The 25,032-nt window shown below is 39.4% G+C and overlaps 1 long non-coding RNA gene and 1 other non-coding gene across 2 annotated transcripts; one reads left to right on the top strand and one right to left on the bottom strand.

Annotated features, from left to right (window-relative positions):
* Nucleotides 1-946: 946 nt before the first annotated feature.
* LOC128281061 (small nucleolar RNA R71) lies at nt 947-1,053 on the top strand. The gene has a single exon (XR_008271277.1). It is a non-coding gene; the product is annotated as a small nucleolar RNA R71 (small nucleolar RNA).
* A 473-nt stretch (nt 1,054-1,526) lies between these two features.
* LOC128280560 (uncharacterized) lies at nt 1,527-24,997 on the bottom strand. The gene is made up of 2 exons (XR_008270654.1): nt 24,741-24,997; nt 1,527-1,643 (listed from the first exon to the last, which is right to left on the bottom strand). It is a non-coding gene; the product is annotated as an uncharacterized LOC128280560 (long non-coding RNA).
* Nucleotides 24,998-25,032: the final 35 nt, after the last annotated feature.

Genomic DNA, 25,032 nt, shown 5'->3' with positions numbered 1-25,032 from the left:
TTTAAAAATTTGACTGCGTTCGGCATTTACGAAAGAGCCCAATAAACGGTAAGTTAATATTTAATTTCTTTAACAGTTTAAGGAATTTACAAATTGTTCATCTGAGTGGTCTTTCCTTGTCGCATTGGGGTATGGTACACGTGGTTTGTGCTCTTTACTTACCTGTATTTGGTCATTGTCGTTCACCTCACCTTTATCTTGAATGGTAATCGTATTGAGCTACTCTCTTGGGTTAGATTCAGTGTTACTCGGTAGGCTACCTTGTGGTCGTTTAGATATCAATTTAGCAAGCTGGCCTATCTGATTTTTGAGCCTTTGGATCGACGCTTGTTGATTCTTAAGTGCTGTCTCAGTATTTTAAAAATGAGTTTCTGACACCGAGATGAATTTTGTTAGCATCTCCTCAAGGTTCAGCTTTTTCTCTTGTTGGTAAAGTGGTTGTTGGAAACCTGGAGGTGGTGGTGTTCTTTGATTCCCTTGGCCTCCCCATGAGAAATTTGGGTGGTTCCTCCATCATGCATTGCAAATGTTGATATAGGGATTATTTTGAGGTCGAGGATTATTACCCATATAATTTAATTGCTCGTTTTCCATGTTGTGGCCATAAGGTGGGTATTCTGAATTGCTTATTCCTCCTTCACTTGCATTGTATTGCATTACTGGGTGAACCTGTAAAGAAATAAGAAAACCGTCAATTTTTCTATTCAAAAGTTCTACCTGATTAGAGAGCATGGTGACCGAATCGACGTTAAAAATGCTAGCTACTTTCGTTGGCTTTGTCCTCATGACATGCCACTGATAATTTTTCAGTGGCATCTCTTCTATAAATTCATAAGCATCCTCAGGTGTTTTATTATTGATAGTCCCACCAGTGACTACGTCAACCATCTGTCTAGTCGAAGGATTCAGCCCATTGTGAAAAGTTTGAACCTGTAGCCAGAGTGGTAGCCCGTGGTGAGGGCACCTTCTCAACAAATCCTTGTATCTCTCCCATGCATCGTAGAGTGTTTCTAGATCCATCTGCACAAAAGAAGAGATGTCATTCCTTAGCCGTTTTAGCCGGCAAAAAATATTTTAGTAAAAACTTCTTGGTCATTTGTTCCCAAGTAGTGATTGACCCTCGTGGTAACTAGTTGAACCACTACTTAGCTTTATTCCTTAATGAAAAGGGAAATAACCAAAGACGAATGGCATCATCAGAAACGCCATTGATTTTAAATGTGTTGCAAAACTCCAGAAAATTCGCCAAGTGATTGTTTGGATCCTCATCCTGCAAACTATCAAACTAAACAAATTACTGTATCATTTGAATCGTGTTAGGTTTCAGTTCAAAATTATTTGCAACAATAGCAAGCCTAACTATACTTGACTCAGTTCCTGTTAAATTCGGTTTAGCATAATCATACATAGTGCGTGGAGCATGATTCTGATTTAGTGGATCAACGGCAATTGCAGGAGGTAGTGAATTTTCCTGATTTTTAGCCATCTCCTCGGTTGTGGTTTGAATATTGTCTTTTTATTGTTCCTCTGTGTATCTTAAGCTTCGCCTTATTTCTCTTCAGTTTCTACGAGCTGTGCGGTCGATCTCACTATCAAAAAGTAATGGTCCTAACGGGTTTCTTCTGGTCATAAACTAGAAAAACCTGTTAGAAGCGAATAAAAGAGAAAATTAGAAAAGAAAATAAAAATTTAAATTGCAAATAAAGTAAAATGGCTAAAGCAATAAAAATTGAGTGTTCCTAATATCTTAGTTCCCCGAAAATGATGCCAAAAGATTGATATGTGATATTCGCGACAGGTTTTAAAAATTTATAATTAATCATTCTTGAAACTAACTATTATCACGATGAAGGCAAGTATACCTATCAAACAGTAGTATAGCTTTAGCAAGACCGGATTGTCGAACCCAAAGGAACCAAGAGTCTAGTAATTACTTTCTTTTTATTAACTAGCCTAAAAATTAAGGGATTTGTTTATCTAAAGTAATTAACTAAACTAAGGGTGCACAGAGAGAAAATTGGGAAAAACTTTTAGGAAAACTCAATTGATTAAGACAATACCCAAGGAAAAATCCCTAAGTTATATTATTATCTCTCTCGAGACTAATAACGTCTAACCATAGGTTGATTAATTAAAAACTCTTTCAAATTAACACCATAGTGTTGCATTAACTTGATCTATGGACTCCCTTATTAGGTTTCACCCTAATCTGGCAAAATCTTGTCACCCTATCTCTAGGCGTGCAATCAACTCTGCTTAATTATGACAAATTTACTCTTAGACAGGGACTTTTGCTCCTCTGAATATAGTGCATTAACTTGAATCAATATCCTGGAATATTAAAACAACAAGAATTAAGAACACAAAAATAAAAATAAGACAAATATTTATTATACAATTCAGATAATAATAACAAGATCCGTCTTAGGTTTCATTCCCTTTAGGTATTTAGGGGGTTCAGTTCATAATTATGAAAGAAAACTTCTCAAAAGAATAAAGATAACAAAACATAAAGAAAACCCAAAACTCCTGAGGGAAATTGAAGGGAGATCTTCCATCTTGACGATGAATCTGGCTTCTGAGATAGATCAATCGGCTTTCCTTGAGTAATTCTTGCCTCCTACTCCGTGTCTGTTCCCTTAAGTGCCACTTCAAGTTTTTAAATAGGCTTTAGAATGCCTAAAAGCCCTCAAAAGTGGCCTTTTCTGAATAGGACTATACTTGGGCTCGACAGGGACACACCCATGTGCGATTGCTTCAGACCATGGTCAAGGCTGTTAAATAGGCACAGACGAGTGGTCTACCCTGTGTACCGGGGGATGGAGATGGTGTGTAGTGGTTGGATGGGCGGGATCCGTGCATATTTGATTGCTTTACATCTGTTCTGATATTTGATTGGGCTCAGGCCCAAAAAGACTTGCTATTGCATGCTTTTCTATTTACCAAGAGTTGTACACACTGAGTTTTCGAAAACTCACCCCCTCTTTTATTTTTCTCAGGTGATCCTCAGTAAGTGGTTCGACGATTGGAGGGACTCCGAGGTGGCCGGCTAGCAAGACAACTTGGACTTGTTTTCTTAAGCCTATAATTTCTAGTATTTAAAGTTATTTTAGTCCGGAATGTAATAAGGCCTTTCCTCTGGTTATTATTCAAATCAGGATTATATTTATTATTATGCTTTATATTTGCTGGAAGTAAAACATGGTTTTCTTAAAACCATAACTGTTTTGTTTTAAATACTACGTTTCCGTAACTTAATTTTTAAATGAAAATTTTTCATAGATCATCTGTTTTAAATAAAGCTTTCACAACTGAAAAGAGATTTTACAAAGTAATTATTATCATACAAGAAGGATTAGTTTTTTTTTGAAATACACCTCGCTTTGAAAGCAACAAATACAAGCTGTGATTTTACTCAAGGTTTTTATTTTAAAGAAGGGTTTTCAATGAAAACAAGGTTTTCAATAAAACCCTTCAATATGACTCGCTGGATCTGGCTATAACGTCCGGGCCGGGTTTGGGGTGACACATAGGCCGTGTGCTAGGCTATGTGCGATAACACGGCCGTGTGATCGATGAAGGCCAGGCTGTACACTAGACACGATCGTGTGATGGCTGAAGTGTGGCCGCGTAGGCCAAACAGGCTAACCCCATGTGGCCTACACAGGCACGTTACACGGGCATGTGATATCTGAGCCAAGCCGTGTGATCCACATGGGCAAAGCCAAACTGGGTGTGTGGGCCCACTTAACCAAACCATATGGGTGTGTGGACCTATTTAGCTAAAATATTTCCTAGGGTTGCAAGGGTCGCCCAAGATGACTTTGAACCTACTATAGGGTCAGTTAGCGCTACGTAGACTCTAAAATCGTGCGATCTAAATATTAAAGTATGTATTAAGCATTACAAGTTTACACATGTTTACTGATCTGTATGTATGACTGATGACTGAGTCATAGCATGTAAGCATGTATTTTTGTAAGTCTGCATTGAGCATGTTAGTCGCATCTGCATTAGGGTGGGATGATTGATTATTGGAGAAAGTGTACTGAAAGGCTTTCATGCCTGTGATCTAGCAGCTCAGTTGCAATATTACTGATATGTGCTGTATTCAGTATGACTTGGTATGTAGGGTTGGGAGGGTGTTTTAAACCCCATATGGTGTGTAGGGCTGGTCAAAGATGGTGTGTAGAGGCTGGTGGGTAGGATACTGATTTCTATTACTGTATCCATGCTGTATCTAAATAGGCTAAGGCCTAAACTGTATCTGAATCTGTAACAGGTTTAGGCCCAAACTGCATTTGATTGATAACTATTGTTTGACTGTATGCGTGTCTTCTGTGGGGATTACACACCGAGTTTACGTAAATTCACCCATTTCTATTTTAACAATACAGGTAATCCCCAGACTTAGACAGATCGGTGCGGCGGAGGACTCAACGATGACCACATGTTTATCACACTGTTTAAACTTCATTTATGGTTTTTATTCCCTATTCTTATGGGTAATTTTTGATGTAATTCGGGACTTTTGGATGGTTAGCATTTATTTTGGATTTTAACTATTTCATGAACTTTCAAACTACAACAAAAACTCAATTTTATTAAACACAACGTTTTCCCCAAACACAAATAATTTTCTTTAAATATCAAGATTTTAAAAGCTTTCGCTACAAAATATGTTTTAAAATGAATCAATTAACGAGAAATTAGTTTTGAAATTGACGAAGAATTAGTAGAAGCTAACAAACAGTAACGATTTAATAAATTCAATTTCAAATTCCGTTCCATGTGACATCACCAGATTCAGCCATAACGTCTGGGCCTGATTGAGGTGTTACATTTAGTGGTATCAGAGCCTGATTGCAAAACTCGACTATGAATTTTAGGTTTTAAAACTTAGCTTTTAAGAACTGATTTTCAAATGATTGAAATGATTTTACTGAGAATGTGGTACATCGAGTCTCTGGAGCTGATCCTGTATGTATTTTGATAAATTGTTATGGTATTATAGATAGTCTGTTCTGAAAACACTCTAGTTAGTGTATACTGAAATTGTAGTGCAACTGAAACTGATAGAGACTGTGCTTGCAAAAAACAAACTCTGAATTTATCGAACTGCTTTACATAAAACATTTGTTAATAAATACTGAAACTATAATTGATTCATAAAATTCGTAATACAAATAAATTTAAATTGATATGAGCACACGAGGTATCCGTGGACGGGGTACTAGAGGCCGAGGTAGTGGCCGTTGAGGGGCTTGAGCTAAGTCCTCTTCTCTAGGCAGCATGCCGAACTTGGATATGAGTGAGACGCCGGTGTCACTTGCTACTGAGACTAGATCTCACGATTGCATGGCTAGGAACGACGCATTATCCCAGGCTACGCTAAGGATACTGGAGAGGGTCGCTGTGTGACAGCCTTAAAACGACCCTAGTCGGAATGTGGTTTTGGGACCACAAAACTGAGGCATAAAAATAATTTAATATTCATTTTGATGCCTATGATATGTGTTAACTCATGTGTGATATTTTTGATGTTTTGATTTAGAGTTATAAATGTGAATTTCACTAGAAAGGACCTAGTAGAAAACTTTGAAAGTATGATGGGAAATGTGTGATGACTAGTTGATCATGCATGCAAAAATGAGGGGTTTGCATGTCAATTTCCCCTTTTATTTGCTAATGGCCGGCCATGACAAAGAATTATGGGCAAAATATGTCATAAAACATGTTGGGTGAATGCTTGATGTTAGAAATAATAAAATAAAGAGCATGGGCAAAACATGGTCTCATCCATGCCCCCCCTTTGCCGTGAATGAGAGAAAGAAAACAAAGAAGAAAAAAAAATGTGTGTGTTCATCCTTGAACATCTTTTGGCCGAAAATTGAAGGAAAAAGGGAAGAAGGGAGTGAAGCATTCGGCTACCCTAGGTCACTATTAAGGTAAGTTTGATGTTGTGTTGATGAGATATTAAGTGATTTTTCTAAACCATGTTGAAATTTGATTTGTGGGGTGAGTATGTTTTTCGGCTATAAAAGATTAATAAGGGTGATGCTTGTGTTTTATGCTAAACTTAGATAAATAATGGTAGTTGCTTACATCTTGATATCTATGAGTTCCTTTCTTGGTTCTACCATAGACCCACGAAGTATATGTTTATGTGGTGTTGTTGGAGATTATGATAGAAGCTAATGAGTGAGAGTTTGATAGATACTATGAGGTTAAACTTCATGAGATTGTAAGCTTGTAAGTTGGATGATGAAATTCATGCTTTGTGAAGGTAAATGGTGTGGAAGGAGCATTCGGCCATGATGAAAATATATGAGATAGTTATAATCAACTTGAGATTCGGCCCTTGCACCTACATGTATATATGTTGCACATGATGTATTGGTATGACATATATACTATCTCAAGGTATATATTTGCATATGATGATGTTTCGGTCATGAAATAAATGATGGATGCGTATTGAGTTACAATATGGAATCGTTAGTTAGTAAAATGTATCTGTTTTTGTATGGTATTAAGTGTATAATTGGCCTCAACATGGACATGCATATTCGCCACATGAAGGGGGTTGGTGTGCATGCATTCGGTTAGAGGCAAGCATATTGATGCCTATTCTTGGCTTGGAAAATTCGGCTAAGGAGAGTACTAACTAATGTGTTGAATTCAATTCGTGATTTCGTACACATGTGACTCTAATGTCTAATGTATATAAGGGCTAAGTACCTTGAGCTTCACTTTGATGTTTGAATGAATTGTATCGAATTGCTTGTTGTGATTAAAAATTGTGCATGACCATTGTGTATTTGAGCTAAAGGATGGCCATATGGCCATTTAAACTCCTTGTCATATTCGGCCATAAGCTATCATAATGAGATTTTAATAAGTTAAATTTGTGTGAATTAGCTCAAGAGCTTAGAGGACCACAGTTGGATAAGGGAAAGGAAGAAGTGATCGAATAGCCGTCGAAATCGTTCGACAACATCCGAGGTAAGTCTTCGAGTAATGACCCTACTTGAATTATATTGAAATGATTTGTCATATTATGGCGGACAGCCGAATGTGCGTAGGGACTAAGTTATAAAGTCAATTGAAATCATGCTCTTTGTGTGTGCCTATTGAGCCGAAATTGGAAAGGTTTGGTAAGTGTTTTGTGTTTGAGCCTTAGTAACGAGAATGAAATATGGATGTGTCGTGATTATTGATATATGTGTACATGAGCATTTGAATGATACCCGGGCTAAGTCCCGAAGGCATTTATGCTAGTGATTATATCCGGGCTAAGACCAGAAGGCATTCGTATGAAGTTGTTATATCCGGCTAAGACCGAAGGCATTTGTGCAAGTTACCAAATCTGGGTTAAGACCCGAAGGCAATTGTGCTTGTGGTTATATCCGGCTAAATTTCGAAGAGACTCGGTTTGAAGGTGAACGTTTCGGTGCTGTAATAAATTCAATTAATACGCTCGAAAAACCCATACGATAAGGTATGTTTACATGTGCATCGGAAAAGTCGATCCGTTTGAAATAGTATTCGTTCAATCGACTAACAAACTTTCGGCTCTTAGATAGGTTGATACCTTGTGTGTATATGTTGATGAAGTGTGAAGTAAGTATGATTATGAGAATGTGTATTAATAAAGTGATTCATTTAGCTATGTGAATGTAATACTTTAGTCAAAGCTGATTTCATTACTTGAGACTTACTAAGCATTAAAATGCTTACCCTATTGCTTTGGCTCTCTGTTTTATAGATTTTGCTCGTTAGCTATCGGATTCGGGATCGTCGAAGTCGAAGTCATCCACACTATCAAAGCCCCTTTTTTTTTGGTACAAATTTTGGTTGAACTTTGAAATGGCATGTATAGGACTACTCTTTCGTTTGTTGGTCATAGACCCCTTTGATTTTGTATAAATTTGGATAGCCATGCGAAAATGGCTTATATACACTTTGGCATGGTATCATAATCATTTTGTATGTTGTTCATTAAGAGGTATGGAAATGTTTGGAAACGATTAGCCATTGGAATGGTTAATCATGATCATTCCTTGTGCTATGTATGCTAAAAGGGCTAGTTGAATCAAAGAAATTATGAAGTAGGTAAAGGTTACCTTGAAAACAGATCTTGACAAAGAAGAGTGATGTGGATGTGAAAATCACTAAAAATAGTAGGAATGGAATTAAATAGTGAATAAATTATGTAAATGAACCTTAATGAATATACTTTCATATGGAAGAAACGAAACGGTCATATGAGTTATATGTTAAGAGATATTAAAGTTCTCGTGAAACAGGGCCAGAACGGTTTCTGGATCCCCTGTTCCGAATTTGGAAATTCATTTTAAATTAACCAGAGATAATTTGGAGTCATGCCATATATGTATAGATTCCTCTTTGAGTCTAGTTTCTATAGAAACAAGCGGCATCAGCATTGAAGCCCTGTATAGGGAGATATCCAAGTCGTAATACGCGAAGGTCAGTGTAGTCTATCCCTGTAACAGGGGAGACTTTAACTAATAAACTGTACTAATTGACCCGACCAAAAATTCTAGAAAAAAATTTTTGGATGGACATATGAGTCTAATTTCAATGAAAAATTACGAAACTGATTTTCGAGCTTTGAAACTGAAGATATGATTTTTAAGGCGACGGTGACGCAAATAACCAGCTTATGCGGAAAAATTTTAAATGGACCGTGAAAATGATTAAGTCAAGTTTGTGTGCACCTTGTGTTCGACTCGAGAACGGACTCGCACGGGTGTTACAATTTTATTGGTATCGAGCTACGGTTTAGTCGATTCTAGGACTACCGTAATGCGTTTGGGTCTAGCTATACATGCCATTTTATGTGATTATTTGATAGTGTGGTGATTTCGACTTTTGAATTTGTGTTTATTTCTAGTAATGGATCCCGATTCCAACCGAGCGATAGGCGATGATGTGGAGAGTATGGCGCTGCTCAAGACAAGGGACAGTGGGCGGACTCTCAACCTATTGCTAGCAATCCGAATGATGAGGCTAGGCAAGCTTTTATAGCGTGATGAATGATTGGTTCAACCAATACATTCGAACTAATACTACTATTCCACAACCTCCATTCCCAACAAACATGACCCTCGCACCTACAATGCCTCCGGTAACTAACCAAATAAGGTCGAATAAGCCCCAGTTGATGTAATCCGAAAACATGGGGCTCTTGAATTTAAAGCTACGGATAGCGACGATGCCGAGCAAGTGAATTTTGGTTGGACAACACTATCCGCATTTTCGATGAGCTATCTTGTACACCGATGAATGCCTAAAGTGTACTATCTCCTTGCTACGCGATTACGCCTACTATTGGTGGAGTACTCGACTTGTTGTGCCCGAGAGCAAGTAACATGGGAGTTCTTCCAAATCGAGTTTGGAAGAAGTATATCATCAAAGATTCATTGACCAAAAGCGGAAGGAATTTCTTGAACTCAAACAAGGTTCCATGTTAGTTACCGACTATGAGCGAAAATTTGTGAGGCTTAGTCGATCATGACGAGAATGCATTTCCTCGAAGCCATGATGTGTAAGCGTTTGAAGATGGGTGAATGACGATATAAAGTCGTATGTTGGCATCTTGGAAATCGAGAATTTGTGGTACTTGTCGAGCGAGCTTGCAAAGCCGAGGAGCTCAGTGTGGAGAAAAGAAAAGTGAAGGGGAGCAAGGGAGTTTCAGAAGAGGTCTTGGGAAGCCCATCCCACATCATCAAAGAAATTTAAAGATGGCTTAGGCCGATCTAGAGACACTTTGGGCTTTTCTAGGCGAGACCGCGATCGACCCCTATGGGCACGCTGAGTCACTTCGATCGCCGGTGTTGGCAATGATCGTCGAGACGTAAGCTGAGTGCCAATATTGTGGTAAATGGCATTCGGGAGTTGTAGATTCGTGACCGCTCTGTTACAAGTGCGGATCGTCGACCACTTCATTAAAGATTGCCCGAGGTTGTCGAGCAGAATGTAGATCGAGTGGGAAACGGGTGCTACCACCGCCGAGGTAGACCATCAAGAAATACGGCAATGCTAGTGGTGGTCGAGAGGATCTAGAGATCTGCGACGGATCCGAGGCTCGTGCTCCTGCTAGGGCTTATGCTATCGCCGCACGCGAGGATGCTTCCTCGCCGGATGTTATTCTGGGTACTTTCACTCTCTTTGATACTAATGTGATTGCTTTGATTGACCACGGTTCTACTCATTCTTATATATGCGAAACCTTAGCATCTAGTAAGACTTTACCTATTGAGTCTACTGAGTTCGTAATTTGGGTGTCAAATCCCTTGGGTCGTTACGTGCTTGTTGACAAAGTTTGTAAGAAATGCCCCCTAGTAATTCGAGGTTCCTGTTTTCCGGCGGACTTGATGCTTTTGCCGTTCGATGAATTTGATGTTATTCTTGGTTTGGATTGGTTGACCGTGCATGATGCGGTTGTGAATTGCAAAAGCAAGACTATGAATTTGAGGTGCGCAAATAACGAGATGATCCGAGTTGAGTCTACGGACTTAAAGGGTTGCCATTGTAATATCATCAATGTTGGCCCAGAAATATGTAAGAAAGGGGTGTGAAGCATACCTTGCGTATGTACTTGATGACAAGGAATTGGAAAAGAAACCTAAATCTGTGCCGATGGTTTGTGAATACCCGGATGTTTTTCCATGAATTCTGGGTTTACCACTGTTCGGAAGTAGAGTTTGGTATTGAGCTTGTACAGGACTACGCCAATTTCGATAGCTCAGATCGTATGGCACCAACCGAGTTGAAGGAGTTGAAAGCTCAGTTGCAAGAGTTAACGGATAGAGGTTTCGCTCGACCAAGTTTCTCACCTTGGGGTGCACCAGTATTGTTTGTGAAAAAGAAGGACGGAACCATGAGGTTGTGCATCAACTATCGTCAGCTGAATAAAGTGACGATAAAGAATAAATATCCGTTACCACGCATTGACGATTTGTTTGATCAACTAAAGGGAGCCTCGGTGTTTTCAAAGATAGGTTTGAGATCGGGTTACTATCAGTTGCGAATTCGAGATTCGGATGTACCCAAAACTGCTTTCAGAACGAGATACGGCCACTACGAGTTTTGGTGATGCCGTTTGGGCTCACAAATGCCCTACGGTATTTATGGATTTGATAATCGGATCTTTAGGCGAGATTTGGACCGGTTCGTAGTTGTGTTCATTGATGACATCTTGGTCTATTCAAGAGATGAGACCGAACATCTTTGAACACCGAGATTAGTGTTGCAAATTTTACGGGATAAGCGGTTGTATGCTAAGTTCAACAAGTGTGAGTTACGGTTAAGAGAGGTTAGCTTCTTGGGTCATGTGGTCTCTGACGGGTATTCAAGTTGACTGAGCAAAGTTTCACCATACTTAATTGGAAGCCTCAGAAATATTCTTGAGGTTCGGAGCTTTTGGGACTTCTTAGGTTACTACCGACGGTTTGTAAAAGGTTTCTCGATGGTAGCCACACCCATGACGAAGCTACTTCAAAAAGATGTTAAGTTCGAATGGACGGAAAAATGTCGAAAAGTTTTGATCAACTGAAAACTTATTTGGTGAAGCTCAATTTTAGTGCGGCCGAATCGGGTAAAGAGTTTGTCATCTATAGTGACGCCTCCTACTTGGGTTAGGTTGCGTATTGATGCAAGAAGGTCGAGTCGTGGCCTATGCGTCGAGACAATTAAAACCACATGAGAAAAATTATCTGACCCATGATCTCGAACTAGCTGCCATCGTATTTGCTTTAAAAATATGGCGACATTATTTATTTGGCGAGAAATGCCATGTGTATTCAGATCACAAAAGTCTCAAATATTTGATGACTCAAAGAGACTTAAATCTGCGACAAAGACGTTGGCTCGAGTTGTTAAAAGATTATGAGCTTGTCATTGATTATCACCGGGAAAGGCTAATGTGGTTGCGGACGCCTTAAGCGAAAATCCTTTGCTTTTTACGAGCTATGAATGTACACTTGTCTATTCTACCCGACAATGTGTTAATAGCCGAATTAAAGGCCAAACCATTATTGACTCATCAAATTCGTGAAGCTCAGAAAGTTGACAACGAGTTGGTTGCAAAACGGGCTGAGTGTGTTCCGAACAAGGAATCGGAGTTTCAAATTGATGATGACGATTGTTTGAGGTTCAGAAGTCGTCTGTGTGTTCCAAAGAATTCGGAACTTATTTCGATAATTCTAAACGAAGCCCATTGTAGCCGAATGGCAATCCACCCGGGGAGTATGAAGATGTACAACGATTTGAAACGTCAGTTTTGGTGGCATGGTATGAAACGAGACATCTCCGACTTTGTTTCGAGATGTTTAATATGCCAACAAGTGAAAGCGGAACACCAAGTGCCTTGAGGTTACTTGACCGATCACGATACCCGAGTGGAAATGGGATCGAGTCACAATGGACTTTGTGTCCGGACCGCCATTGTCGACAAGTAAGAAGGATGCGATTTGGGTTGTTGTTGATAGACCGACTAAGTCGGCTCACTTTATCCCCGTATGCGTCTGGATTTTTCATTGGATAAACTAGATGAATTGTACGTTTCTCGGTTGTGAGATTACACGGGTACCGATTTACATTGTGTCGGATAGAGATCCGAGATTCACCTCGCGATTTTGGAAGAAATTGCAAGAAGCTTTGGGTACCAAGTTGCATTTCAAGACCGCCTTTCACCCCAAATCGATGGTCAATCCGAGCGGATAATTCGGATACTTGAGGATATGTTGAGATTTTGCATCCTCGAGTTCGATGGTTCATGGGAGCAGTATTTACCTTTGATTGAATTAAACACAACAATAGTTTTCAATCAAGTATTAAGATGGCGCTTACGAGGCCTTATGCAGGCGTAAATGCCGTACACCATTATTTTAGACCGAGCTCGGTGAAAGCAAAATTTTGAGTGGATTTGATTAAAGATCTTTGAGCAGAAAGTAAAAGTAATCCGTGAAAATCGAAGATAGCCTCCGATCGTCGAAGTCGTCGCGGATCTGAAACGAAAAGACATTGAGTATCGGTGGGAGATAAAGTGTTTCTTAAAGTTTCGCCTTGAAAAAGATACTCGATTTGGCCGTAAAGGCAAATTGAGCCCGAGGTTCATCGGGCCATATGAGATATCCGAACGAGTCGGTCCGATTCGCATGTCGTTTGATTTTGCCCCTAAACTTGGAAAGATTCACGGCGTCTTTCATGTTTCGATGCTTCGACGTTATAGATCTGATCCATCACACGTAATTAGTCCATCAGAGGTTGAAATTCAAGCCGATATGAGTTATGAAGAAGAACCGATTCGTATCCTAGCTCGTGAAGTGAAGGAGTTGCGAAACAAAAGGGTTCCGCTAGTGAAAGTGTTATGGCTCAAACACGGGATAGAAGAAGCTACCTGGGAACCCGAGAACTCTATGAAAGAGCGATACCCAAACCTATTTACCGGTAAGATTTTCGGGGACGAAAATTTCTTAAGTGGGGGAGAGTTGTGACAAATGTGGTTTCGGGACCACAAAACCGAGGCATAAAAATAATTTAATATTCATTTTGATGCCTATGATATGTGTTAACTCATGTGTGATATTTTTGATGTTTTGATTTAGAGTTATAAATGTGAATTTCACTAGAAAGGACCTAGTAGAAAACTTTGAAAGTATGATGGGAAATGTGTGATGACTAGTTGATCATGCATGCAAAAATGAGGGGTTTGCATGTCAATTTCCCCTTTTATTTGCTAATGGCCGGCCATGACAAAGAATTATGGGCAAAACATGTCATAAAACATGTTGGGTGAATGCTTGATGTTAGAAATAATAAAATAAAGAGCATGGGCAAAAAATGGTCTCATCCATGCCCCCCCTTTGCCGTGAATGAGAGAAAGAAAACAAAGAAGAAAAAAAATGTGTGTGTTCATCCTTGAACATCTTTTGGCGAAAATTGAAGGAAAAAGGGAAGAAGGGAGTGAAGCATTAGCTACCCTAGGTCACTATTAAGGTAAGTTTGATGTTGTGTTGATGAGATATTAAGTGATTTTTCTAAACCATGTTGAAATTTGATTTGTGGGGTGAGTATGGTTTTCGCTATAAAAGATTAATAAGGGTGATGGTTGTGTTTTATGCTAAACTTAGATAAATAATGGTAGTTGCTTACATCTTGATATCTATGAGTTCCTTTCTTGGTTCTACCATAGACCCACGAAGTATATGTTTATGTGGTGTTGTTGGAGATTATGATAGAAGCTAATGAGTGAGAGTTTGATAGATACTATGAGGTTAAACTTCATGAGATTGTAAGCTTGTAAGTTGGATGATGAAATTCATGCTTTGTGAAGGTAAATGGTGTGGAAGGAGCATTCGCCATGATGAAAATATATGAGATAGTTATAATCAACTTGAGATTGGCCCTTGCACCTACATGTATATATGTTGCACATGATGTATTGGTATGACATATATACTATCTCAAGGTATATATTTGCATATGATGATGTTTGGTTATGAAATAAATGATGGATGCGTCTTTGAGTTACAATATAGAATCGTTAGTTAGTAAAATGTATCTTTTTTTGTGTGGTATTAAGTGTATAATTGGCCTCAACATGGACATGCATATTCGGCCACATGAAGGGGGTTGGTGTGTATGCATTGGTTAGAGGCAAGCATATTGATGCCTATTCTTGGCTTGGAAAATTCGGCTAAGGAGAGTACTAACTAATGTGTTGAATTGATTCGTGATTTCGTACACATGTGACTCTAATGTCTAATGTATATAAGGGCTAAGTACCTTGAGCTTCACTTTGATGTTTGAATGAATTGTATCGAATTGCTTGTTGTGATTAAAATTGTGCATGACCATTGTGTATTTGAGCTAAAGGATGGCCATATGACCATTTAAACTCCTTGTCATATTACCATAAGCTATCATAATGAGATTTTAATAAGTTAAATTTGTGTGAATTAGCTCAAGAGCTTAGAGGACCACAGTTGGATAAGGGAAAGGAAGAAGTAATCGAATAGCCGTAAATCGTTCGACAACATCCGAGGTAAGTCTTGAGTAATGACCCTACTTGAATTATATTGAAATGATTTGTCATATTATGGCGGACGGTAGAATGTGCGTAGGGACTAAGTTATAAAGTCAATTGAAATCATGCTCTTTGTGTGTGGCTATTGAGTAGAAATTGGAAAGGTTTGATAAATGTTTTGTGTTTGAGCCTTAGTAACGAGAATGAAATATGGATGTGTCGTGATTATTGATATATGTGTACATGAGCATTTGAATGATACCCGGGCTAAGTCCCGAAAGCATTTATGCTAGTGATTATATCCGGGCTAAGACCCGAAGGCATTCATGCGAGTTGTTATACCCGGGCTAAGTCCCGAAGGCATTTATGCTAGTGATTATATCCGGGCTAAGACCCGAAGGCATTTGTGCAAGTTACCAAATCCGGGTTAAGACCCGAAGGCAATTGTGCTTGTGGTTATATCCGGCTAAATTCCGAAGAGACTCGGTTTGAAGGTGAGCGTTTTGGTGCTGTAATAAATTCAATTAATACGCTCGAAAAACCCATAAGATAAGGTATGTTTATATGTGCATCGGAAAAGTTGATCCGTTTGAAATAGTATTCGTTCAATCGACTAACGAACTTTCGGCTCTTAGATAGGTTGATACCTTGTGTGTATATGTTGATGAAGTGTGAAGTAAGTATGATTATGATAATGTGTATTAATAAAGTGATTCATTTAGCTATGTGAATGTAATACTTTAGTCAAAGCTGATTTCATTACTTGAGACTTACTAAGTATTAAAATGCTTACCCCGTTGCTTTGGCTCTCTGTTTTATAGATTTTGCTCGTTAGCTATCGGATTCGGGATCATCGAAGTCGAAGTCATCCACACTATCAAAGCCCCTTTTTTTTTGGTACAAATTTTGGTTGAACTTTGAAATGGCATGCATAGGACTACTCTTTCGTTTGTTGGTCATAGACCCTTTTGATTTTGTATAAATTTGGATAGCCATGCGAAAATGGCTTATATACACTTTGGCATGGTATCATAATCATTTTGTATGTTGTTCATTAAGAGGTATGGAAATGTTTGGAAATGATTAGCCATTGGAATGGTTAATCATGATCATTCCTTGTGCTATATATGCTAAAAGGGCTAGTTGAATCAAAGAAATTATGAAGTAGGTAAAGGTTACCTTGAAAACAGATCTTGACAGAAGAAGTGATGTGGATGTGAAAATCACTAAAACTAGTAGGAATGGAATTAAATAGTGAATAAATTATGTAAATGAACCTTGATGAATCTACTTTCATATGGAAGAAACGAAATGGTCATATGAGTTATATGTTAAGAGATATTAAAGTTCTCGTGAAACAGGGCTAGAACGGTTTCGGATCCCTGTTCCGACTTTGGAAATTCATTGTAAATTAACCAGAGATAATTAGGAGTCATGCCATATATGTATAGATTCCTCTTTGAGTCTAGTTTCTATAGAAACAAGCGGCATCAATATTGAAACCCTGTACAGGAGATATCCAAGTCGTAATGCGCGAAGGTCAGTGTAGTCGATCCCTGTAACAGGGAGACTTTAACTAATAAATCTGTACTAATTGGCCCGACCAAAATTCTAGAAAAAATTTGTTGATGGACATATGAGTCTAATTTCAGGAAAAATTACGAAACTGATTTTCGAGCTTTGAAACTGAAGATATGATTTTTAAGGCGACAGTGACGCAATAACCGACTTATGCGGAAAAATTTTAAATGGATTTGTGAAAATGATTAAGTCAAGTTTGTGTGCACCTTGTGTTCGACTCGTGCGGACTGAGTGCATGTGGTGTTACTGTTGGGCTGAACATTGGATCTGAGGTCTAAGGGTCAGTTATGGAACGACTATGGTCCAATAGAGCTGAACTTTTTAGGGGTGTCACTAAAGTCACCCCTAATGTGGCTGAGTACTAGATGGAGGCTACTGAGAGAATAATGGATGATTTAGACTATACCCCTGAGCAAAAATTGAAGGGTACAGTGTCGTTACTTCGCGATGAGGCCTATCAGTGGTGGTTGACCGTTAAGGAGGGGCACTCAACCCGATCGTCTGTCTTAGGAGCTCTTTAAGTCTGCCTTTCAAGGGAAGTATGTGGGAGCAAGTTACATCGATGCTTGTAGGTGTGAATTTCTGAACCTCACTTAGGGAGACAAATCAGTGGCCGAGTATAAGGCTAAATTTCTATGACTGAACCGTTATGCACGAGGCATGGTGCCATCTGAGTATGAGAGATGTGTTCATTTTGAGGACAGCCTTAGGGATAATTTGAGGGTACTGATAGCTCCGCAGAGAGAGCGAGAGATCTCTATTTTGGTAGAGTAGGCGAAAATCGTCAAGGAGGTTAAGCTCACTAAGCGCCAAAACAGAGATCGAGAAAGGGGTAAGAATAGAAAGGATTCAGAGCGCTCGAGTTCAATACAGAGGCCTAGGAAAAAGGCCAAGACTGATGGGCCGGTTAGAGATGGCCCCCCTGTTACTCCTACTAGATCGCAACTGTGTGGAAATTGTGGTAGACGCCATCAAGGCGAGTGTTGAAGGAGGACTGAGGCGTGTTTGAGGTGTGGGTCATTAGAGCACTGCATTAGATAGTGTCCGCTGAGGGCTGATCAGGTGCAAGCTCTGGGTTCTGGTACTGCACAGTCACAGAGGGTAGTTCTGCAGCCACTGAGGGGCCGTGGTCAGGCTAGGGGTGGTAACGGTATGGGCCGTGGATAGAGAGCATCAGATAGAGGTGCTGAACAGACTGAGGGGAGGTAGCCTGCTCTTATTTATGCTGCTCATCATCGAGAGGACAGAGATGCTCCAAACGTCATTACTAATACGTTCTTAATTTATGATGTACCTTATTTTGCTTTGATAGATATAGGTTCTACATATTCCTATGTAGCTAGCACTGTGACAGAAAACTTGGGGATTTTGGTTGAGAGTACTTCTAGTGAGGTGACTGTGTTGAATCCACTAGGGCAACCGGTTCAGGTTAGCAAACTGTATAAAGATGTTTCGCCAGAGGTTCAAGGGTCGGTATTTTTGGTTAATCTGATGGAGCTTCTGTTTGGGGAGTTTGACCTGATTCTGGGTATGGACTGGTTGGTCAAGCATCGTGTCAGTCTGGATTGTGCGACTAAGAGGATCGTCTTGAGAACTGAAGAGGGTAATAAAGTAGTCATGATTGGAGGACGTCGAAATTATTTGGCTAATATGATCTCTACACTGGTGGCTGAGAAACTGGTTCTTAAGGGATGTGAGGTCTTCTTAGTGTTTTCGTTTCTAGGGACTCTACTATAAAAGACATTAGAACTGCAAGGGATTTTTCGGACATCTTTCCTGAGGAGCTACCGGGGTTACCTCCAAATTGGGAAGTGAAATTTGGGATTGAACTTCTTCCAGGTACAGCTCCGATGTCTATCACCCCCTATCAGATGGCACTGAAGGAGCTTATGGAGCTTAAGGCTCAAATTTAAGAGTTGTTAGATTGTAGGTTCATCCGTCCCAATGTGTCTCCGTGGGAAGCACCTATACTGATTGTTAATAAGAAGGATGAGTCCATTAGAATGTGTATATACTATCGGTAGTTAAATAAGATGACCATTAAGTATCCATTTCCGAGGATTGATGATCTGTTTGATCAGTTCTAAGGGGCTTCTGTGTTCTCCAAGATTGATCTGCATTCTTGGTATCATCAGTTGAAGGTTAAGGAAACTGATGTATATAAGACAACATTGAGGACTCGTTATAGACACTACGAGTTCCTAGTGATGCCTTTTGGACTAACTAATGCACCGTCCACATTCATGGATCTGATGAACCAAGTGTTTTAGCCCTACCTGGATCAGTTTGTTGTAGCTTTTATCGACAACATTTTGGTATAGTCTAAGACTGAGGATGAGCATGATGAGCATCTTAGATTTGTGCTTTAGATTCTGCGTGAGAAGCAACTGTATCAAAATTTAGCAAGTATGACTTCTGGCTTCGTGAAGTCATTTTCCTGGGCCATGTGGTCTCAACTAAGGGGATTTGAGTTGATCCTCGAAAGATCGAGGCTGTATTGGATTGGAAACAGCATAAGAATGTGTTTGAGATCCATAATTTTTTGGGTGTGGCGGGTTATTATCGGCGGTTTGTGGAAGGTTTTCTCATTGATTGCAATGCCCTTAACTAAGCTGCTATGTTAGGGTGCTCTATTTGTCTGGACTGATGTGCAGTAGGGCAGCTTCGAGAAACTCAAGACTATTCTGATTGAGGCTCCTGTTTTGATGCAGCCTGAACTTGGGAAAGAGTTTGTGGTTTATAGTGACGCGTCGCATATGGGTTTGGGTTGTGTTCTAGTGCAAGAGGGTAAGATTGTGGCATATGCATCTCATCAGCTCAAGACACATGAGGCAAATTATCTGATGCATGATTTGGACCGTAGTCTTTACTTTGAAGATCTGGAGGCACTATCTATACGGAGAGAGGTGTATTATCTGCACTAATCACAAAAGCCTCAAGTACCTCTTAACTCAGAAGGAGTTGAATATTAGCAGCGTAGATGGATTGAGCTGCTTAAAGACTATGACTATACTATACTATTGAGTACCATCCTGGCAAGGCCAATGTGGTGGCCAATACATTGAGTCGTAGGGCGATGACTGATTTGAGAGCGATGTTCGCTCGACTTAGTTTGTTCGATGATGAAAGTTTGTTGGCTGAGTTGCAGGTTAACCCAACTTGGATAGAACAGATTCGGGATAGGTAGTTAGGGGATAAATCGTTGAGTCTCCGATTCCATCAGGCTGAAAGTGGCAACACTACGGACTTTGGGCTGAATAATGATGTGGTACTTTGTTTCCGTGGTCAGATTTGTATACCGAATGATAATAATCTGAGACAGTCCATTCTGAGAGTGGCACATAGTAGCCCTTATGTTATACACCCCGGTGGGAATAAGATGTACCGAGATATTTAAGAACTGTACTGGTGGCTGGGTTTGAAGCATGAGGTTACTAATTTTGTGGGGCGATGTCTAACATGCTAGAAGGTTAAGGCTGAGCATCAGTTACCTTCGGGCTTGTTACAGTCGGTTAAGATTCCACTATGGAAGTGAGAATGAGTAACAATGGACCTCGTTAGTGGGTTGCCTCTATCACCCACAAAGAAGGATTTTGTTTGGGTCATCGTGAACCGGTTGACCAAATTTGCGCACTTCATTCCGGTTAGGACCGACTATTCTCTTCAGAAGTTGGCAAAGCTTTACATTACAGAGATAGTGAGACTGCATGGGGTACCAGTTTCAATCATTTCTGATAGGGATCCTCGCTTCACGTCTCGGTTCTGGAAAAAAGTTACATGAGGCTCTGGGTTCGAGATTGGACTTCAGTACTGCATTCCATCCTCAGACCAATGGTCAATCTGAGAGGGTGATTTAGATACTAAAGGATATGTTGAGGAGTTGTGTTATCGATTTTCGAGGTAGTTGGGAGGATTATCTGCCACTAGCCGAGTTCGCCTACAATAATAATTTTCAGTCGAGTATTCAGATGGCACCTTACGAGATCGAGTTGAGTGAACATCGAGTGTTGGGTCCTGAGCTGGTTTTTGAGACTAAGGATAAGGTTCGACTGGTTAGGGATTGTCTAAAGGCAGCTTCTGATAGACAGAAGTCCTATGCAGATTTGAAAAGGTGTGAGATTGAGTATTTTGTAGGGGACTTTGTGTTTCTTAATGTCTCGCCACGGAAAAAGGTTCTAAGGTTCGGCCGTAAGGGCAAATTGAGCCCTAGGTTTATTGGGCCTTACTGAATTCTAAAGCGAATGGGACCGGTCGCTTATCAGTTGGAGTTACCTCCAAAGCTAGATAGTATTCACGACACATTCCACGTCTCGGTGTTGAGGCGTTACCACTCTGATCCTACTCATAATATCCCTGTGGAAGAGATTGATGTTAGGCCCGATTTTACCTTTGAGGAGGAGCTGGTTTAGATTTTGGATCGCAATGTGAAGGTTCTTCGAAAGAAATCTATCCCATTAGTGAAGGTGCTGTGGCGGAATCATAGAATTGAGGAGGCCACGTAGGAGCCTTAGAATGCCATACGTTAGCAGCATCCTCATCAGTTCTGATCAGGTAATTTTCGAGGTCGAAATTCTTTTAGGTGGTAGAGTTGTAATGCCCCAAAAATTTCTATTTCGGCTTTTTTGAAAATGTGACAAATGTGTATCTTCTTCAGTGGTTAAGTGTTCTGGGTGTCTGTGAGAGGTCCTAAGTTCAAGCCCTGCGTTTGGCAAGTTTTGTGATTTCTTCAATAAAGCCTTACCCTTGTTTAGTGGGTTATATTTAAGTATTTGTAGAAACATATCAGAATAGGCCTACTGGTCTGATGCTTAAGTGGAGTGTTAGGATTGTTGATGGTCAAGTGTTCGAATCCTTGAGCGAGCATGGGAGTTTATTTTTCCTGGGCGTTGCACAAGTGTTTTAGTGCTGATGGAATTCTAAGTAGTGGGTGAATGGATGAGTTAATTTAGGGGTTTGGGTGAATCTATTTTCCCAAAAGAAATTCTCTGCAAAAAACTGACGTCCTTTTCTCCTCCTTGCCGAAATTCTACCTTCCCGTTTTCTTTTTTTCCTTCTTTTCTTTTCATTTTGATTTCTATTTCAACTATTTCCTTTTTATGCCCCCTCTGTTTAGTTGATCAGTAAGTGGAGGTAAATGTTCTTTTTGGTAATCTTGTTTTCCAATTCTCGTTTGGAGACTTATTGGTTGTTTTGGCAATAGCAAATCAAGAGGTTAAGGGCTCTCCTCATTCTGAATCGTAGTTGAATCGTTCCGGGCTGTTGCGTAAGTGTTAAACGTTTGATTGAAATACTGTCAATTTCGTAATTTCAGTTTAATCAAGATTTATGACTGATTTGGGGAAGTTTGTGGTATCGATTTTAGGTGCTGGTCTGTTCGAGAGTGTTTTTGCATTGAATCAATATAAAATGAGTTTTCAGTAGAAGCCGAAAACCTTACTATCGATACGACACAGACCGTGTGGTAGGCCGTGTGGTAGGCTGTTTACGACAACACGATCGTGTGATCGACGAAGGCCAGGTCGTACGTAAGACATTACTGTGTGATGGCCGGGGTGTGGCCGTGTGGGCCACACGAGCTAAACCAAACTGGGCGTGTGGGCCCACACAGGCATGCCACATGGGCGTGTGATATCTGGGCCAGGCCGTGTGATCTACACGGGCAAGGCCAAACTAGCGTGTTGGCCCACACGACCAAACCACATGGGCGTTTGGGCCCATTTAGCTAAAACGTTTCTTAAGGTTACACGTCGCCCAAGACGATTGTGAACCTACTGTAAGATCGATTAGCGCGACTTAGACCCTAAAATCGTGTGATCTGAATATAAAAAGTATGTATTAAGCATGACAAGTTTAAACACGTTTACTGATCTGTATGTATGACTAATTACTGAACATAGCATGTAAGCATGTATTTCTGTAAGTCTGCTTTGAGCATGTTAGTCGCATCTGCATTGGGGTGGGATAATTGATTATTGGAGGAAGTGTACTGAAAGGCTTTCAAGCCTGTGATCTGGCCGCTCAGCTGCAATATTGATGATATGTGCCGCATTCAATACGACTTGGTGTGTAGGGCTAGGTGGTGTTTTCAACCCCACATGGTGTGTAGGGCTACTCGGAAATGGTGTGTAGAGGCCAGTGGGTAGAATACTGATTTCTGTTACTGTATACATATTGTATCTGAATGGGCTAAGGCCTAAACTGTATCTGAATCTGTAACGGGTTTAGGCCCAGACTGCATTTGATTGATAACTATTGTTTGACTGTATGCATGTCTTCTGTGGGGATTACACACTGAGTTTACGTAAACTCACCCCTTTCTGTTTTAACTGTACAAGTAATCTGCATACAACGGACCGGTGTGGCGGAGGATTTAACAGTGACCACATGTTTATCGCACTGTTTAAACTTTGTTTCTGGTTTTTATTCTCTATTCTTATGGGTAATTTTTGATGTAATTCGGGACTTTTGGACAGTTTGCATTTATTTTGGATTTTAAATGTTTCATGAACTTTCGAAATGTAACAAAAACTCAGTTTTATTAAACACAACATTTTTCCCAAACACGAACGATTTTCTTTAAATATCACGGTTTTAAAAGCTTCTGCTACAAAATATGTTTTAAAACGAATCAATTAACGAAAAAATAGTTTTGAATTTGATGAAGGATTAACAAAAGCTAACAAACGGTAATGGTTTAACTTGATAAATTTGACGTCAAATTCCATTCCCTGTGACATCGCCAGATTCGGCAATAACGTCTAGGCCGGGCTTGGGGTGTTACAGGTATGGGTTTACGCTATTCCTAATCTCCCGATTAAGGCTATGAACCATGTCTACTAGCAGCAATTTTAAATACTCACTATTCGCACTTTCACCTAATCACCAAAAGTCTAAACCAACTTTTCCTTGCCTTCGCCTTACTTGTCGAAGGCTCCAATGGTTGTATATCTTTACCAAAATTAACCACACAATAAACATGATTAATATACAACTAGAAACTCACTTAAACTATCAAAAACACAAGTCCAAGGTTCCTCCTTCTTGGAACTGAAACTTCTTACTTACAAACTTGAAATTCAAATATCTCAATCTCTACTAATTCCTCTCACCTAAAATTGATTTCTATGAACTAATTATTCATCTACGTATGATTCTCAATCTTCAAACTATACAAAATTACACAGATTCATGGTTCCAAAATTTTGACGTTAAATAGTCATTTTCCAGGAAAACTCATTAAAACCTTAGAATCTCTTGATTAAACCTTAGGGAAAGTTTAGAAGCCTTTTAATAACATCAAAACAAGTTGAAAATCACTTTGAAACATCCATTTTATAAAAAAATCCCAAATTTCACCATTAACGACCCAATTTTCGACATTTATTCAAAACCCTTGATTTAATAGATAAAATATCAGTTATAAAGGCTAGATAACATTAAAAACTAATAAGAAATCGAAATATTAACTTATCTAAAGAAGGAACGATCGTTTAATTGAAAATCTAAAAATTCAAAAAGTTGACCAATAACAAAATCAATAGTGTTTTTTATGGTTTTTATAGAATTCTATGGAAGTTTAATGCTTGAAAATGGAGCTTGAAAATGTAAGGGACGAAAAAACAAAATTTAAAGGGAAGAACTATCGTGATTTCTTGTAGGTGAGAGAAATATTAGGTTGATTTTGAGGTTTTGAGTTATTTGCTTTTGAATTACTTCTAACTTTGACCCTTTTTCAAAAAAATTCTTATTTCAAAATTAAAGATCTTTTCAACTATATTTTCAAAAATTAATTTAATTTTCAAAAATCATAGTCAAAAACAATTTCAAGTTTCCACAATTCAAAATTTATGAACCTATTCCTAGCCAAAATTCTCATTTTACCTTCAAAACTTCTGGAACCAATTTTGGGATATGACAGGACGAAATTCCATAGTTAAAATTTTCTAATTGAATACATAATTTTATAGAGAAGAAAATGGAGAGAACTATCGTTATTAAGCTACTTGGGAGAAGCATCGGTTTCAATGTTTTTCTTGACAAGGTGACAATGTTACGGAAATCTAGGAGCAGTTTTCAACTAATAAACTTAGAGAGTAATTTTTACCTTGTTCGTTTTCATGACAAGAGCAATTTTGGTAATGTTATTATGGGTGGGTTGTGGGTGGTGTTTAGACATTATTTATCCATTCAGCTATGGTCGTCCTCTTTTTCCACTTCCAGTGATGTTGTTGACAGCAAGTGGTCTAGATAAGATTTCTAACGTTATCAGAACATTTCTATTCAGAGTGTCTTCTTAAGGCCATTGGCCAACTTGTTGGACCAGTGGTCAGAATTGATGTGAACACGATGCTGGAAAAGAGAGGGCAGTTTGCTCACCTGGTCGTGTGTGTGGATCT

This window comes from Gossypium arboreum, chromosome 9 (genome assembly GCF_025698485.1).
Source record: "Gossypium arboreum isolate Shixiya-1 chromosome 9, ASM2569848v2, whole genome shotgun sequence".
Lineage (NCBI taxonomy): Eukaryota > Viridiplantae > Streptophyta > Magnoliopsida > Malvales > Malvaceae > Gossypium > Gossypium arboreum.
The sequence above is the reverse complement of the archived record's forward strand: the minus strand, read 5'-3'. Positions and strand labels throughout refer to the sequence as shown.